Source organism: Molothrus ater, chromosome 1, assembly GCF_012460135.2.
Source record: "Molothrus ater isolate BHLD 08-10-18 breed brown headed cowbird chromosome 1, BPBGC_Mater_1.1, whole genome shotgun sequence".
NCBI classification, from domain to species: domain Eukaryota; kingdom Metazoa; phylum Chordata; class Aves; order Passeriformes; family Icteridae; genus Molothrus; species Molothrus ater.
The window spans coordinates 32,479,664-32,497,665 of record NC_050478.2 but is presented as its reverse complement, the minus strand read 5'-3'; the positions used below and the strand labels follow the sequence as shown (position 1 = coordinate 32,497,665).

The 18,002-nt window shown below is 42.0% G+C and overlaps 1 protein-coding gene across 2 annotated transcripts in view; it reads left to right on the top strand.

Moving 5' to 3' along the window:
* The first annotated feature begins 10,656 nt into the window (after positions 1 to 10,656).
* Positions 10,657 to 18,002, top strand: part of HYCC1 (hyccin PI4KA lipid kinase complex subunit 1) — a 43,249-nt gene continuing 35,903 nt past the window's right edge. The window contains exon 1 of one of the 2 annotated variants that reach the window (XM_036406910.2): positions 10,657 to 10,696. The gene's annotated coding sequence lies outside the window, so the exon portion shown is untranslated. Of the gene's footprint in view, positions 10,740 to 18,002 lie in introns of both variants that reach the window. The other variant, XM_036406909.2, reaches the window with a different exon arrangement.

The following is an 18,002-nucleotide window of genomic DNA, read 5'->3' as shown; positions in this document are numbered from 1 at the left end:
GTAGCATTTTATGAATGAGCCCGTTAGTTGCATGTACTAGTAGTTCTTGTAACTATTCCTCCAGCTGTGTGGGTGATATCCTTCAAAGAAAATGCACTAGTGTTTCCTAGAAGTGTGATTTAACATCATTGCCCATTAAGTGGAGTAGTTTGAAAAAGCCTTTTGTAAAATCTTTAGAAGTATCTTATCTTTTTGGTAGAGGTAGAGTATTTACTGGGTTTTTTTCAGCTTGTGACAGGTTCCTAAGCTGCCAGGCACTGACAGCACATTCCCAGCCTGCCAACCCTAATACCTTTGGCAGTAGATGGCTGCTTTTAGCAGCAGTTGTCTGCTGCCAAATTACTTAGCCAATGTGTTTCTGATTTCTAGACAAGTTGAAGTGCAGGACAGGCGTGCTCAGGAAGTTTGATAAAGGGCACATCAGGATTCCTACCCATTTGTAGACCAAGCAACTGCTCAGCACGTATCATACATGGTGCTGTCCCTTGCTGGCCTGCTGGTCACAGACACTGCTTCATCCCAGTTTATCCTGCATTATCTCACACTGTTGTCACTACCAAGATCTAATTTTGCCATTTGAAGCTTTCAGTGTCTCTTTAAGTATGGCCAAATTTAAGATTCAAGGCCTTGCTGTCAAAGACTCTTGTGATACTCCAGTCACATTTTTTCTCTTCTTGCTTCCACAAAAGCGATTCCTTAATGGTATTCTTCTGTCCTCACCTCTCACCCTTATTAAAGTGAATTTTTTTCATGTGGAAAATATGTTCTCATTTTGTATATAGTGATTTTTCCGAAGAATTCATTAATTTCAGACTACCCTCTCATCTGCAGGCACCCATTACTGTTTCTCTTCCTGCACAAGAAAAGCAACGGGAGCTCCAGGAGGCAAACAAACTCTTTTGTTAATTAAAGCCCTCTTTTACAGTGAATCTGTGTTTGTACAGACTTATTTGCAAGTTGATTTGATCAGGAGGATTTGGGTTATTTATTTGAAAATTTATTTGATCAGGAATGGTTTTGTTTGCTTTGGTTTCATGGCAAAATCTGGCTTGTTGTGTGCACTCCTTTCCCGGGAAATTCCTCCATAAACCTACTCAGAAGCAAGAGCCAGAATCCCCACACAGCCTCTCCATTCCAGACAGGCTGAGCCTGCAGACACCACCTGCTCTCACACAGCATTTGCCCCACATCATTATTCTCTGCTCCTGGCCATAGAAAAGGAACAGAACAGAGTGAACAAAAGGACAACAGAATGACTTGGCACATGCCACCCCTCTTGCAGGTGGTGGACCTCTGGAGGCTGGAAGGAGGCAGCCAAGGTGCAGCCATAGTCTGGCAGTGAAATGGGCTTAAAGGAAAATAAGTGTGCTTCCTGCAAAATTTTATTTTGAAAAAACATCTACAATTAGTAGTGACTTCAGTTTCATTCAAACAAATTGCAGAAACTCATTTCCAACAAAAGGAGTTAGACATGATGCTTCAGAAAACATATTCATTCTCCTTTTCAGTTACTCTCCTGAGTAACTCCCTTTCAGTTATTGTGAAGATCTATTTGCATTTGCAAATATGAAGTGAAAATGTAGCAAGACTATACACTATTTTTTCTAGCCAACATCTGGTATTTTTATTGTGGAGAAAACAAAAAACATCATATGCAAAGCATTGCATATATTTTCTTTTTAGTTTGTACTGTTTTGCATAACTGCTTTTTAATATCTCCTTTCTTTTAACAAACCTGTGCTTCAGGTTAGGATATCTTTGGAGTGCACAATAATACATATTATTTTACAGTTAATATCTGAATCTTTCAAGAGATATTTAACAAATATCTTTTCATATAATAATTACAGTTAATATTTGAATCTTTCAAGAGATATTTAACAAATTTCTTTTCATATAATAATAACTAAAATTTTCATATAATAATAACTAAAATTTTCTGGACAAGACAGTTTTATTTACCCGTATTAGATGAGGTTTGAATTGTTTCTTCTAATCCTTTTTTCTCATGTGTCTCTTGAGGGAGTTGCAATTTAAAATATCTAGAACACAAACATTGTCATGTTGCTCTTCACACGTTTCAATACTGTAGCAGTTCCCAGTAAGTGAAATTACACCAACCCTGCTGATGTTAGAAGCCTTCATTCACACTCGGACAGCAAAATCCTTGCTCAGCCCTATCCCTTCCAGTAGATGTCATCGTGGCAATGGAGAATACTGCCAGGGATACTGGGAACGAGATCTCCTTTGCCAAGGCAGCAAGAAAGCTTTGCAGCAATAGACTTTGTTTCTGTCAAAACAAGGTAATTCTCTCAAAGCCTTGCATTTCTGGAGAGCTTTTCCTTTCTATAAAGAGAAACATGTTGACTAGTAAAACACCAGGCCATGGTCCATGGCAGTGGTGTCTATGTGCTCTGAAGATGGTTATAAGTAGAGATGTATATGGGAAGAAATGCACATGCAATACTCGGTTTGTCAATTCTTTGACTTTATGGTTTTTTCCATAACCATACAATTTCTTGTGTGCATACAGTTACCTGTCCTGCTCAAAGCCATCATATCCTTTCTGTTCTACTTCCCCCCTCCCTGCCCTAATCCTCTAGAAATAATTTCTGCAAGGAAAACCCGGATCCTCCTATTTCATTTTTACCACTAGTGAATCTCTCCCCAGCTGTCACCACCTGAGCTGCTGGGTGCCCAGCCAGTTGTAAGGTTTGTAGCTGCCTCAGTGGGTCGCTGAGCAGGGAGTAAATCCACAACCCTGTATTATTACCAGGTATAATTTTAATCTCTCCAACAGAGAACAAATCCCCAGAAAAGCCAAAAGACAAGTCAGTCACTGGCAGTTTTACCTGCACAAGGGCTGCAAGGCTCCAACAAACACATCTATATAATTTGAAAAACATATTGAACATATATGGAATTATTGAAAAGATGTTAACTATTGTTCAATAGCTGATCTGATTTTCTCACAAAGGTCATGAAGTTCAGGATTAGAAAAAATATCAGACCCCTTTCTCCACCTTGGAGAAGTGGAAGTCCCAACAGTTTTGTTTGAACGTGTGATATGTATTTAGTGATGTTGTCCCTTTCTAATTTTAGCCACTGCTACGTCTGTGTTCTTCATGACAGACTGACAATATGTAAGATGTCGTCAGATAAAATAGAGCACAAGCTGAGCTGAGTGAAACAAGCTGCTGAGCTGAAATGTGACTTTCTAAAAATCAACAGGGTGCAGCTACATCAAATAATAAGTACATAATTTGAATGTTCTCTTTTGTCTAGATAATAGCCCTATGAATAATGAGATTTTAGTTTTTAAAATGGCAGGCTTTGGGGAAGCAGAAAGCAAGAAAGCAGAGCACTAACGGCTTGATTAACTTAAGAGTCTGCTTCTCCTCCTTACTCCAGTCTTTGAGACTGAAGTAAGTTCCCTGTGACTAACATAAATTCTAGGGGAAATGGCCAGATAACTAAAACAAATTTGTGACCTCTCAACATTAAGAGGAAAGCAATTCTTATTGGCAAGATTTTTGTCATTGTTCACATTCTTAAAAAAAATGTTGGCTGGAATTTTGTCCTTGACCAAGTGGAAAGGCTCTCTGCTGGCAGGAGAACAATGTATTTAAAAAAACAAAGCAACTGATGCTTTTGACAGAACAAGAACAGTCATCTGTCTGGCTGTTCTGAGTAAGCAAAAATAGCAGAAAAGCCTCATAAGGTTCTAGTAAAATAAATGGGGTAATGAAAGGGTTGCAAAGAATGCACTTGTTTGTAAGTTATCACCTCATCTGGGCACTGTCAAAGAAAATGGGAAAAAAAAGTATTTCTTTTATCCTCGGGAAATGTATGATGTTATATTATCAAAGTTAACAGTGAAAGCAAACTGTAAAAAACCCCTACAGTAACATTTAAAGAACTGTGAAGATATAGCTATTAACTATAAAAGCAGGAGACAAACTTAGCTATAATCTCTCAGAAAAGGCAACAAAAATAATGACCTAGCTCACGTTCACTTTGGATTTTGCTTCAAATATTTGAGATATTTTTTAGATATATTGTCCTATTTAAGAATATTTATGTTCCCATTAGCAGTGTTCCCATACTTTTTCTAAAAGCATTTTATAGCACTGTAATTTAATTTCACTTAAGTCTTAAAATATTCAGTCTCTAACTCACTGCTTTGAGAGGAGAGAATAAGCATCACAGATAAAAGCCCAGAAGCTCTGAAAGCTAACCATAAAGAGACATCACTCAATTCTTTGTATCTCTCTCTGAGCAGGGTCAAATATGCCCAAACTCTTCTTAAAAACCTGAGCTGATGGTAATTCCACATTTTTCTCCAGGAATCAGCAGCTGCAGTGCTATCAGTACAGTTAGAGCAGGAGTGTAGGAAATATGGAGACAAACTTTTTACTAAGGCCTGTAGTGATAAGGCAAAGCATAATGGTTTACAGTAAAAGAGTGTGATTGAGACTAGATATAAGGAAGAAACTTTATAATGATCGTGGTTAAGCACAGGAACTGATTGCTCAGAGATGTGGTGGACATCCCATCCCTGGAAACATTCAGGATCAGGCTGGACTCTGAGCAACTCGATCTAGCTGCAGATGTCCCTGCTGGCTGCAGGGGTGTTGGACAAGATGACCTTTAAAGGTCCCTTCCAATCCAAACTGTTCTATGATTCTATGATTTCCTAATTCCAACCTTCTGTCTCCCTTGCAGCTTAGCTTGCAATTTGTCATCCTATCTGCTTTAAAATAAACATTAATCTCTCTCAGGATTATGAAACTTAGTAATGTAATTGAAGCCTTAACTTTTCCGGGGAGAATTGCTTGCAATGTGAATCTCTAAGCCAGTGCTGGTTCTTGTACACTGGAAGAGCTACAGCTGACAGTAGAATGTGGCCATGGCAGGGGCCACGGGTCAGACCAAAAAGATGCTTCTGTGCAGATACACTGATGCTGCTTTTCAGGGCTGCTTTCACAGTTCTGTGTGGAGCCAACCACAGTACATGGCCTGAGGACTTCCTAACACTGGCTGGGTGTCCAGGGTGTCTGCTTCTCTGGATTAGCAGAGGACCCATGAACTTTGCAGGCTTGGCTCTAGCACCCTAAATTTGGGGCTAATGGGTTTACATCAGAAGGGAGAGCTTCCTACATAAAAACGTGTGCATGTGTTTCCAGCTCTTGGGATTGAAAGGCAAAGCTGACAAGCAGTGAAATGTCAGCTGGTAGCTCGGAGCGCAGCCACAGCCCCTGCATGAGCTCAGCAGGGAGGGAGGAAGTGGTGAGCGCGGCCGGGCAGCCTCGCACACAGCCGGCATCGCCCCGGCCCGGCCCGGGGGCACGGCTGGGCCCGCTCCCTGCCTCACATCCCATGGCTGCAAGGTTCTCTCGAAAAGAATATGCAGGTCCTGGGCTGGCCAGGGTGTCTGACCGCCCTTGTAAACCGAGCTGCTAATTTTCTGTAGTCCAGCAGCAAGATAATAAATACACGCATTCGGAGTACTGACAACGTGCCCAGGCACACAGGGGCGGGAGAGGAATTTTCTGTAGGAGTAACAATTAGCAAGCATCTGAAGAGCCCTGAAAACTCAAAAATCCCTGAGTTGCTTTGCAGCGTTTTTCCTCATGTCTCTCACAGCATCCTCACTAGCCCTCCCCGTTCCTCCTTGTGTATACAGCGAGGAGCAGACCCCAGTCAGGCTCTACAAACAGTTGTGGTTTGGGAGAGGAAACCCAGCTCAGCCGTGATAATTAGGATAACTGTGATACTTTAATTGAGCTTGCTGCTAATACCAAGGCAGAGGTGTTGCATAGAAGACCTGTGGGTAGCAGCTTTTCTTTCAGTCCTTTGCTGAGCAGGAAGGACTGTGGTGCTGAGTGCGTGGGCAGTGTGCCACAGGACTCACAGGAGGTGCTCTGCTGTAGGGGATCCTTATCTCTTCCTTCTAGCTTCCCCCTCCCAAAGACAGCCTTTCCTGCTGTCACTTCTCTCTGTGTTTGACTGTACTTCTCATAACAGCAATCTCCACATTGCTCCTCTCTTCCCCTCCCTTACCTCAAGGGCTCATTTCTAAAATTTTGGACCTGGCAGGCTTTGATGCAATGCTTGTGCCTTTCCACTCAAACAATTAGTCTTGTGAACTGCTGTGCTTAAAAACCTACATATATGCTTTTAACCTCTGCTTTTTAAGTGTGAGGAAGAAAAAGTAATGGATATCCTAGCTCTTGTGTAGTGAGGATAGTCTATATATTATTTATGTTTATGTTGATTTGGTTGCTATGTTTTTAAATATTGCCTTATGTTAGTGGTATACTAAGAAAAAGCTTTTTCTGTTATCAAATCCTTTTAGTATTTTCTTCTCAAAATTTAATAAAAATCAGAATCTATTATGTTGTATTTTCAGGTATTGTAAGTATCATCTCTTAGTGCACAATATTGATATGGAACATACTGTTTAGATAACTGACCTTCAACAGCAAGACAGATGCAGTTTTAAATTTGAGTTACATGAATTTAAACTTTTGGAAAGCCTTTGCATAGTACAATAAATTAACTCTTTTGGTTTTGATTCTGCTGTAGTGGTTTTGTGATAAATATTTATTTGCAATATTAGCAAATCAAGCCATAGTAGCGTTGTGCCTGTGTGTAACCTTTGTCATGAAAAGTGAAATAAGGAGAACTCCAAGCTAGTAAGAAGTGTCAGATAAAAGCTATCTTTATGTAGAATGCATAAAACTTCCCACAAATTATAAATTCATGATACCTCTTTATAGTTCTATGCTAATGTGTGATTTTTATTTTTAATTTGAAGTTCTAGTAAAAGGACTTTATTCAAAAAATTGACCAAGAAAATGGTTATAGAATCCTTCCTTCTCAAACAGTTTCCTTTAAAATGCTTTGTGATAATATGAGAAATCTGCGACTGTGAGATATTCAGTGTTTCAGAGTCAAGCAGATGTTAGCTAGTGATTTTTCACTTTCTGGAAAGATCTGGTAAAGAGCTTTCTGCTAGAGCAATTTTCTGTCAAAACATGGATTTGATAAAATATAACATTTTGTAGGAAGATATTGATTTCTTTTATGCTTTCAAGAGAAAGCTATAGAAATATTTTATTTATGGTTGAAAGAAGAATATAAAGAAGAAAACCATAAGTCAAAATTGAACATCTGACACTGTCAAAATATCAAAACCACCATGCCAGTGGTTTCAGAGGCCCTAAAATAAAAATTGCAGAAGTTGTGGGGATTTTTTACAAAAAGTGCTATCATCCTATTTCTGTTAGAAGGGAAAATTCGGAATATCTGTTTTTACCTCCTAGTTCAGCATGATTTTCTTACTTTTTTTCTCCCTGACTTTTTACATGCTTTGGTTACTGAAACTGTTTTCATGAAGAATGCCAGACCAGGAATCTCCAGAGCCTTCTGCACTTGATACAAAGCTCTTGGACCTCTGCTGATGTGAAGAATGACTCGATGCTTCCTTGCAGACCCAATTAGGGGAGTTAATCAAAGGCTCTGTAGGAGTGCAGTGTGAGTTCTGGGCATCTTTGAAAATCTTAGCTGAATTTCTAATCAAGAGCACTGACTGCTCTTAATTCTGCAGTGAGTGTTTCTCCATGCTAATCACAACCGAAGGGCTGCTCCACAGTGGTGCTCCCATCCATGGAGCAGCCCGTGCTGTTACTGTGGTCACAGCCAGCCTGGCCTAGGCTGGCACTGGGACAGAGGACCAAGCAATTGTCCCTCTGGAATTCTGCCTCTCTCCCTAAACAGGCCCTTCTTGGTGTCTCATAGGCTACAGATCTGATCTGAGATCAGATGACTGGAAATAACTGCTATTTTATTCCCAGGGTCCAGATGCATTATGCTTTAAAAATGGTCTCTGTGTTGAATTGAGCTTTAAGAACATGGTCATATGACAGAGATTAAGGTTGTTAAGTATTTATTTATCAAGGATTTCTATTTTTAAAGAAGCTTACAACTCCATTATATATCTAAATATAAGAACTTGTAATGAATAGGCAGAGATTGAAAATTATGAAGTGGGCAGAAGCTCTAGGTTCCAAATTATATTTCTGAAAAATGAGAATGTTTTATGAAATATGAAGAAATCTTCTTCCTGGAAATACTGTTTGTGAAAGAGCACTGAGCAGTCCTGACTTCTGTGAAAGTGGAACAAAACTTCTGATTCTACATGGCCTTCCTCTGAGAGGGCAGTTTGAAATGGATTGCTAATGGCAAAAAACTCTGCCCTAAACATCAGACTAAACTGCAGTAAGTGACATGTACATCTCTTCACAAAAATCTAAACACATTAAAACCAAAATTTATTGCATAATTTTTGTGTATCTAGAATATTTAAGGCTAATGTGCTAAGAATGACCGAAACGCTAAAATAATTTAGGAGTTAAAAAAATAAAATCTGTGGAAGCAATATAAGCTGAACTCTTTTCTTTTGCTAATGTGACCTGACCTCGAAGGACAGTTATCTAGTTATCTGCTGCATGAAAATAATTTGCCTGCCTTTTGTTTGCAGATGATTCATTACTTTTCATAATCTTTAGTGGTATAACACATTAATAACAGTAAAATTAATAACTAATGATAGCATGATCTCGGTTCTTCTGTTTGCAATTATCAGGGTCACTTAGTATGTCACAAGCCACATCAGTAGGCAGACTCCCTCCTGACACTGGGTCTGAGCATGCAGGCTAATAAACTCCTCCTGCACTGCTGTACCTCTGCTTCCACTGCTTGTTCTTTGGTCCTCTCAGAACTGCAGGACCAGCAGTAAACCAGCTCAGGAGACAGAATTGTCTTTGAAAATACTTGGGTTTTTCTACTTGGTTCTCTTCTCTTGGCTTTTTTTTTTTTTTGTAGCTATTGGGTCCCAAAACCCAGGAGGGTCTCAGGAATAGCGACAGGCAGCAGGTGGGAAAGACACTGTGATGGAGGCTGTGTATGCCTGCATTGCTGTTGGCAGAAAGAGTGATGGGAGTGCAGAGAAAGTCAGTCAGGTAAAGAGCTTTTAAAAACCAAAACCCCCAAACTGTTAAGTATTCTGACTGTGACACAGATGTGTATTATTTCAAAGGTAGAAGTTTATTATCTCCCTTTAAAAGTTCCATTTGGTTGTTCCTAAGATCATGGCATTTAACTGTCTCTCTTCATCTTAGCGAAATAATAAAGCTTTTATAAACCTTTGTTGGAATTAATATCTATCTTGTCAGGAAAACAGACCTATTTTATCCAGTGTCATAGAAACTGATGACAGAATGAATTTAGACCATAACACAGTGGGAGTATTCTAAAGACAAATGCCTTAGTAAGACATTTATATTCTAAAAGCAATTTTTATATGTTATGGTTTACATTATAAAAGGTCCTTGAAAATTACACATATTTATTGTCAACAAATTAGTATACTATATACCTATGGAGATGAATGGTACAATAGCACAAGTCTAGAAACAGCTGAGACAGAATGGTACTGATGTATGTCCCTATGCAGGATGGCCAAGAAAGAAGTGCATTGAACCTGGTATTTTCTCAGGTTCAAGGCTCCAGAGAAATCAATAATCTTGTGTGTGAACACATTATCTACCTCTACAGAGTAACTGAGGAAATTAACATGTGCCAGGCATAGAAGACCATGGCTTTTAAATGAGTAATCATATGGGACAGCACTTTGTGACAGTGTTGGTGGTGTTAATTCAGGCTCTGCCATTACATGATATTTGACACAGATCAAATCACAGCCTCCTTGCCATGCTTCTGAGGAATAAAACTTACATCCTGAAAGCATACTTAAAAAGAAACTCTGGTGCTAACAAAAAATGTAAAAATAAAAATTAGCTATTTGTGGGACATGCAGTTTTATTTCAAGATTGCTCTTCAGAGCAGTCCAAGGATGTCAGTAGAAAAAATAGGGAAAAAAAAAAAAGTACTTGTATTTGGAAAGGCCTTGGAGTGCTGTGGAATGAGAATTGCCCACAATTGCTTCACTTGGGGAAGGCTGGTAAGAATCCAGTAGCTAAATAATGATTAAGACACGCCTGATGAAAATTAAGAGGCATTCAGTTCCGCGTCATTCCCATCAGGGTGCCCGTAAGCATCTCCTGCCGAGGTACCTTTGTTGGGCTGGGGCACTGCCAGACCTGCCTGCCTCCGGGTCTGTCTTTATTTCCAAGTGACAGGCCGGGGGAACGTGTGACTCGGGACAGCGGTAGAGCACTCGCAGCTCCGGTGCTGCTCTCTCGAGCCCGTCCCAAGCGCTGCCGCCCGTCTTGTCCCGAGTGCCCGCTGTCACCCGCACTCGCTGGGCAGTTTAGGGAGCGGCCGCTGCCCCGAAGGGCGCATCTCCCCGCGGGGCACGACCCTGCCCGGCGCTCCGGACTCCACCCGAGCTTCCCTCGGAGCCAGGCTCCCGGCCCGGCCGCAGCACGGAGCCCGCGACTGGTCCGGTTTCCGCGCCCGACCCGGGGCGCCCTCACAGCGCGACCCCCGCTCCCTCCCGGCCTCGGAGCGGGCCGGCCCCGCCCCTCGGGGAGCGGGGCGCGCGCACGGCCCGCTCTGCAGCGCCATTGGCTGGCGTGACCGCGCTGCGCGCTCCGGTTGGCTGCGGCCGCCGCCAGGCAGCGGCGGGGCCGGGCGGGGTCCGCCCGCCGCTGCCGCTCCCGGCGGGAGGGTGAGTTTGAGTCGCGGCCGCGGCGGAGCCGCCGGGCGGGAGGGTGAGTTCGGTTCCCGGCCGCTCCCGCGGGGACAACTTTTTTTCCCGCGCGGGGCTGGCGCATCCCGACGGGGCGGCCGCGGCCGTCGGGCAACTCGCGGCCGACTGAGCGGAGCCCCCCCAGGCTGCGGGTCCCGCGCCCCACCCTGGGGCAGCCGGCGGCGCGCGGCTGGGGCGGCCGTGGCTCGCCGGGGCGGCGGGGGGTGCAGGGCGCGGGGAGGGAGGCCGGGAGGGGGCGGCGGAGTTGCCGGGGGCAGGGCCGGTGCCCGGGGGCGATGGAGGGGCAGGGCGGCACCCTGCCCCCGGTGCGGGGCTGCTGGGTGGCGCTCCGGGCACTGGCTGCGGCTTCCCCCGGTCCCGCGGGTCCTCCCGGGGCCCCACCGGCATCCCGGCCGCGTCTGGCCGCCCGCTCGCCTTGCACCGCCCGCACCCGGTCCGGCCGCGGCAGGGCACGGCGGGCATCGCCGGGGCGTCTGGGGGCCGGCGGGGCAGCGGCGCCTTGTGCCGCCGGGAGAAGGCGGCCGGGGCTGCGGGAGAGACAAAGGAGCCGCTCCAGCGGCGTCCCCGGAGCAGGGCGGGCAGCGCGGTGTCTGGCAGCGGGCTCCCGGTGCCGCCGCGGACCCTCGGGGGGAGGCTTGGGGCAGAGTTGGGCGGTGCGCTGAGGAACGCCTCCGTGCTGCGGACCCGTCCCGGGGTGCGTTCGGCGGTGCCGCCGCCGCCGCCGCGAGTGGTGTGCCCGCCGCGGGGATGCGGGAGGGGGCAGCAACAGTTCGAACCGCGGAGTTGGGAACCCGAGCGGGCAGCGCCGCGGGCTGCAGGGCTCGTGCCTCCCTGGGCTTCGTGCTTCAACTTGGAGCACATTCAATTGAAGTGGCCTTCCGTGTGCTTGGTGTGTCAAAGGTAAGGATGAAAGCAGAGGTAGTGCCCCTGGATTTGTCTTGTCCCATGTAATCCCGACAGCCATCACGTTTGTTTCCCGTCCAATTGAATTCTAGCTCTCTGCCGAAAAAGCTCCCCTGCCTTAGGTTCACAGGGAGCGGACTTGTGTACTTAAAGATTATGAAGTCCTGTTAGTATGGACCTTTCAGGAGTTTTAACATACACTGCTAGTGTGTGAGGAAATGACTGTAGATGAGGCAAATATTAAAACTTCTACTACATGGTTGGTGTTAGGGTCCTTAGCTGCAAATTCAGATTTAGTGACATTTTTTTAAGGCAAGCTGAGCAAATTGCACTGCATAGAGGCAAGAAGCAGTGTTATGGAGCAAAGCATAGAGTGACATTGGTGACTGCATTTTGTGGTATCTGAAAGGCCTTTCTGCAGTTTTTCCCTCCAATGATGGACTTACATGCAACAGTGGTTTTTCAGAAGTTTTGCTTTCTACAATATCATTGAAAGGTTGGAGTTAGAAGGGACCTTAAAGATCATATAGTTTCATGCCTCTAATGGCGTCTTGCTTTTGTTCTCTCCACCTTTCAGCAAGTTCTTTTATGTTACAAAAACTAAGTAATGTTGTATAATGTGGTCAAATTAATTTGCAATCTATTGTAGTTTCATCAGTGAAATAGTTTTGGTAAAAGTAGTATACTTTGAAGTTGAATTTTAGATCCTTCTGGCAGTGTTTTTGGATATATTTTTTCTTCTAGAGTTGGAAAAAAGTATTAACCCACTAATTTTGAAATACAAAACCCGTCTGCTTCTCTTCTGTGATAATCTCTTTGTGAGGCAAGGCACTTGTAATAGGCATTTTATCAGAGGGATGATAATTTTGAGGAAGTTCAGTACTACTTGGGATGATTTATTAACTGTAACAATTCGCTTCCTTGCAGCAGTGAGCTGTTTTAAAGGGACATGTTATGTTTAATCAGAAAGCTTCTTCCAAGGAAAAAGGCTGTCAGGGGCAGGATCATGTTGAAATTCTGCTGGGTGGGTTTGCTTTCACTTGAGAGAGGCCATGGGAGACATGTTCCCAGGCATAGCTGGGTAGTTAAGTCACTTGGATTCTAATTTTGTGAGGACTTGTGTCACGAGCATGTGTGTGAGATATTGTAGGGCTGGGCACTACAAGTGGTGTGTGTCATCAGTGTTTTACTTAGCACAGTGGGGCTGGCTCTAGGCTGGGAGACAAGCCCATTTCCTGATGCATGTGACTGGGTCAAACATAATAGTAAGTCACTGAGTTAAAGTCTCATTCATAGTACACATTCCTCTAAAACTCAATATCTTGAACCTTCCTCATGTTCATGTCAGGGAATTGATTTTTCATTAAAGCCTACCTTAAGGTACATATTAGGTTGTCTTCTTAACCTGTCACTGACTTCAATGCATACAATGTGAAAATCACCTTGTTCATTCTGGAGGTTTAAATTATTAAAGTGTTGACTAATGTCTGGTTATCTTAACTAGAAAATAAATGATCTGATGTGACACTGTGTCTTTTTCAGGTTGTATGGAGAATGCATGGTTTGCAGAATGATTACTTAGAGAAAAGTCCCAGGTTTCCCTTTGGGACTAAGAGCTTGTGGAGTATTTGAGGCTTTAGGATGAAACTTTCGTGAGGCATAAATGTTTATGTTGATGAGAACATTAAAATGTAGTAGCTCTTAACAAAGATCACCTGTGCACTCAGCAAACATACAAAGCCTCCATGGGGAAGAGCTTAGACTTAAATCGGATAGGTGAATTGCCAGGTCAGGTTTCATTGCCAGCCCTTCCCTTTGACAGATGTGCTCTCTGCATAACCCAGCACGCTTCCTCTCTCACAAATGGAAGACAGGGTGGAAAGCTGCTCTGTCCTTAGGTCTCCCATAGGACTGTATGGGCAGTTTTGTTAGCAGAAGTGGAAGTTACACCTATGAATCACTGCACTCACGTGTGTTAGGTCCAGTGTTACCAAGCAGTCAGTCTTCCAACAGCAAGGTGCATGAAATTCAAGCAGGAGATCTGATCTTGCTGTGTAGGAAATGAGAAGCCTGACAATTGGACCTTCCCTGCCTGCATACTCTGTTTTCTTTGAAGAGAACTGGAGTCCAAATCTTGTACACTTCAGAAAAACCGAAGACTGCCGATCTGTAATTATATTCTGAGGTTAAATAGTTTGACTGGAGTGACCCTGTCTAATCTCTGAGACTTCCATGGGATTATGGAAATACAGCATGCTTAAAACCTGCAGTTTATATGCAGTGTCTTTCAATGTGTTGGTTTGTACTTGGTAGGATGTAGTTGAGAGAGGTTGTTGATTTACTGGAATCTTGTAGTTTCCCTGCTTAGGAGAATTACAGCTTTTGTTTTGTTAATGCTGTTCTATTTAATTATGCTAGTATATATATGTAAAAGACCTCTTAAATTAGAATTTTAGGCCTGAGATCTTTTCTTTAAATCTGTGTCTTCTTTCTGTTCCTGGAAAAAAAGCCCTTTTGGCATTTGCTGTTCTCAGTTACTAGAATTGAAATGGTGATGAATGAAATGCACATTTGGAAGTAGAGAATGTGTTGGAATTAAAGTATTTTTTATTAGCATCAGTTATTTAGAAACTTAAATTGGATTAGTTTACTTGAAATGCTTTGTGAGATAATCTTGGAAGGCAACAACAAGATGTCAGAATAAGGACAGAAATCTATGTCAGTGTTGTTGAAGACAAGGAGTACTAAAGTATGAAAATGTTTCTAATGTGTTACTGCATATTGCTGCTAGGCTGTGTTTAAAGCTGCTGCTCCAGCTCTGCATGCCATTAAAATGTTTATTCCTGCAATGGCCAGACTCTTTCCTCTATAATGTGTAAGTGTATGCCCACACTTTTTAGATGAAGTACTTCTGCATGAACTTGAGATTTTCTCTAAACAACTGACACTTGAATTACTTAAAGTTATTTGAAAACATTTAAAAAGTTTTGCACAAGGCTGACAGGTGAAATGCTTCTGCATTTGTTCTTTCTGGAAATCAGATTTCTATCAGAATTTGTGTTAGAACTTTTCTAGCATGAAAACTCAAATACTCTTGTATTAGATACAAAGGAAAAAAATCCGAAACACCAAAACAAACATCTGAAAGATCTAATAACTGTAATAGTTTTCAGCTGATAGCATTTCTAAATGGATATGAAGTATTTTCTTCTACTTGTGGTGAAACTGTTTTGAAGCCTTTGCCCTACTGAGGACCACGTTCAAGAGGAGCAGAATAAAAATAGCATCTTGGCCGAGTCTGTGAGGGCAGCTGTTATTTATGGCAATTTCTTTGGTCACATCCCCACATGAACTTACATGCTTTGCTAACAACTGGAAAGACAGCGAGTGCAAGCAGTCTAACTTACAGCCAAGTGAGTCCTGAAATTGTCTGTATTTGTCTTGTAGTGCCAGAAAAGGGAGGATGTTGGTGTAGGTGTTCGTGTGATGAATTAAGGGTTCTGTTTATAAGGCTTCAGTTTAACTTCTAAATGGTGTGCAAATGTAAAACAGATGGGTTCAATAAACTGTGGTTGTTAGTAGCATTATTTATTAGAACTGAAATCAATAAAGGACATGGAATTTGGACAGATACTTAATTATCATCACTCTTGTATATGGAGAATGCCATGGAAAGTGAGGATGTGCATGAAATGTTTCTTAATTTATAAATAACTGGCAATGCTGAAGAATCATCTGAGTGTTGAGATTAGACTTAGAAATGGGTTATCTCTTCAAAACAGATGTATGTTTTTGTTTTTCCATCTCTAACCTCTGATGATATGAAATGCTGTGTAGCAACTGAAGCATAGCAAAGAAATGTAGGTGAAAGTAATACTAGGAAAACATGCTTATTGCTGATGCAAAAGTTGCTAAGTATCTGTATTCCATCCTGATTGGCACAAGAGCTCTCATTCTAAACTTTGTGACAAAAAAATGTATACTTGGGGCACTTTTGATAGCTATTAAAGACAGCTTTCTTAGGCTATCTGATCTCATACTTCTACATTTTGTTACTTTTGTCTATTTGGAATCTAACCTTTATTTAAAAATAGCATAGCATGCTCTGAAGCTGCACTGGGTATTAATTAATACACTTCAGTGCTTAAAGCCATGCTGTCTCCTAAGGTTTCCTGCTGTTTGCACTGGATAAATATTTATGCTTCAGCAAGGCATTAATTTCAACCTGACGAACAGTGCATACTACTTTAATATTTTGCTAATGCTAAACACCATGATTCACTCCTTTTGCTATATTTTATATATTTTATTGTGGTTCTTTTTTTTTAGGAAAGGAGGAAAAAAAATCCCATTACACTTTAAATATGTGGTAGAGAATTGTATCTAATACTCAACAATTAACCTGTCTAGTAGTCTGAGTATTGTACAATTGCTAGTGCTGGATAATATAAGGTCTCCACGAGCATCTGGTTAATGGACATGTAGTGATTTGTAAAAGTAATTGTTTTCTATTAATTTTTTTTCAATCCTTTAATACTATTTACTGTATTAAAGGAGACGACTGGAATATGTGTAAAAGCGTTAAGTTGACCTAGTAAATTTTTAAAAATTGCATTTGACAAGTTTTTAGCACCAGCTACCTTCTCTGTCAGGATACTGTGAATATTTCCAGTGTACTGTGTAAAACATGTCAGGTATGCTACAGTCACATCTCTACCTGAGGAAGCAGACTAAAGGTTCTTCAGGTATAGAAATGATTCTTTATTTTCCCTTTTTTTTCACTCCTTTGCAGTATTTGCTGGCTGAAGGAAATTGTGTTTCTGTCCAGATTGGAAATAGGTAGACTGCAGCATCATGTATTTGGTGTTAGGCTGATGAAGGGGAGAACAGTGTGATCAAAGTGGGGGAAGGAGCAGGGCTGAGGAGTTCCTTAGCTCTTGGTACTTGGTGCTAAAGCAACAATTTTATGATCCTTACAGTTAATTTAGACTCATTTTGCCAGTGAAATGCTGAGTATTATCCTACTGTTTGTGGTTAATAGCACATCTGGTTAAACCAATTACTATATACTCAGCTAAAAAAATATATTTCTTATTGACTTCCTTTAGGCTGTGCCAAAATACCTGCCTGCTTCATGTCTGTCACATGCTGCAGCTGTGCTACTGTTTTTACTCAGTTACAGCTTTTAGGCTCAATAAGCTGCAGTCTTTCCACTCACATCTCTTACGTTCCTAATTGTATTGACTCCATATGTCAGGTGTAGAAAGACTAATAGGCTCCTGCATTTTTTTCCCTGCTTTGAACTAAATTCCCAGTGCAGCAGCCAGAGGAGCAGGTGAGAGAGGCTTGTGACAGTAATTCTGCACATCTGCTTACATGTGCATCTGCAGCTTTGTGAGTGCTGGTATAATATTTACCAATTTCTGCCTGTCCTAAGAGAGCGTGATTTATATTTAATTGTAAAGCTGAGCAAAAAATTTTGAGTTTCTTTACCCCTCTCCCTGTTTTCTCAGCAGCATTATGTGTTGGCACTGTAAATAAGGGTATTTTCACAACAGTCATGTTGTGATGAGACAGTTCAGACTATCAAATTTGTTCTGTTACTTAGTGAAACACAAAAAGGGAAACATCTGTTTTGCTTAGTCTGTAATGATACAGCTTGGAGGATTCTGTTGTCTCAGCTGGAATTGGTTGAAGTTTTGTTGACTTTTCAGTAATGTGTACAAATATAGCAGAACTACTCTTCCAGCACTTCTGCATCATGCTGGGGATTGGCTGAGTAAATTTGCAGTCTCTGCCACTTTTAATTCTTTTGCTGCCTTACTTTAGTTTGGTATATGTATTTTCAATATCATTCTCTTTGTTCTTAGACTGAAATTTAAGAATATCTGAAGCATATGCATTTGCATTGGTTACCAAGGGTTTTTACTAGAATGGAGTGGTTATTTGTGCAGTGATATTTTTCTCCCAGACTGTTACTGGCAAACTGTAGCTGCACAGGGAAGAATGATAATGATTTTCCACCCAAAACAACATAATCAGAGGAGATGTCTAAACTGTGCCGTTCCCTTGTACTACATAGTGCACACATACATTCATTCATTCATTCCTTAAGGAAGTAATGGAAACCTTTGGTTCATTCCTACTTTAGTGGTCTTCAAAAGTGGCTTAGGTTTTGTCCTGTTTTGGTAAAGAAGTGAATTCTAGTTCACCTGTGCTCACAAAGCCACTCCAATCCTGTGAAACAGTGGCAGGAATTGCCTTAACCATTTACAGCTGCTTCTTAGTGTGGTAGAATAAAAGTCCTGTATAAATTCAGTAGGTGGAGTAGCATGTGGACACTTTGGATGTCAAGGGAAGA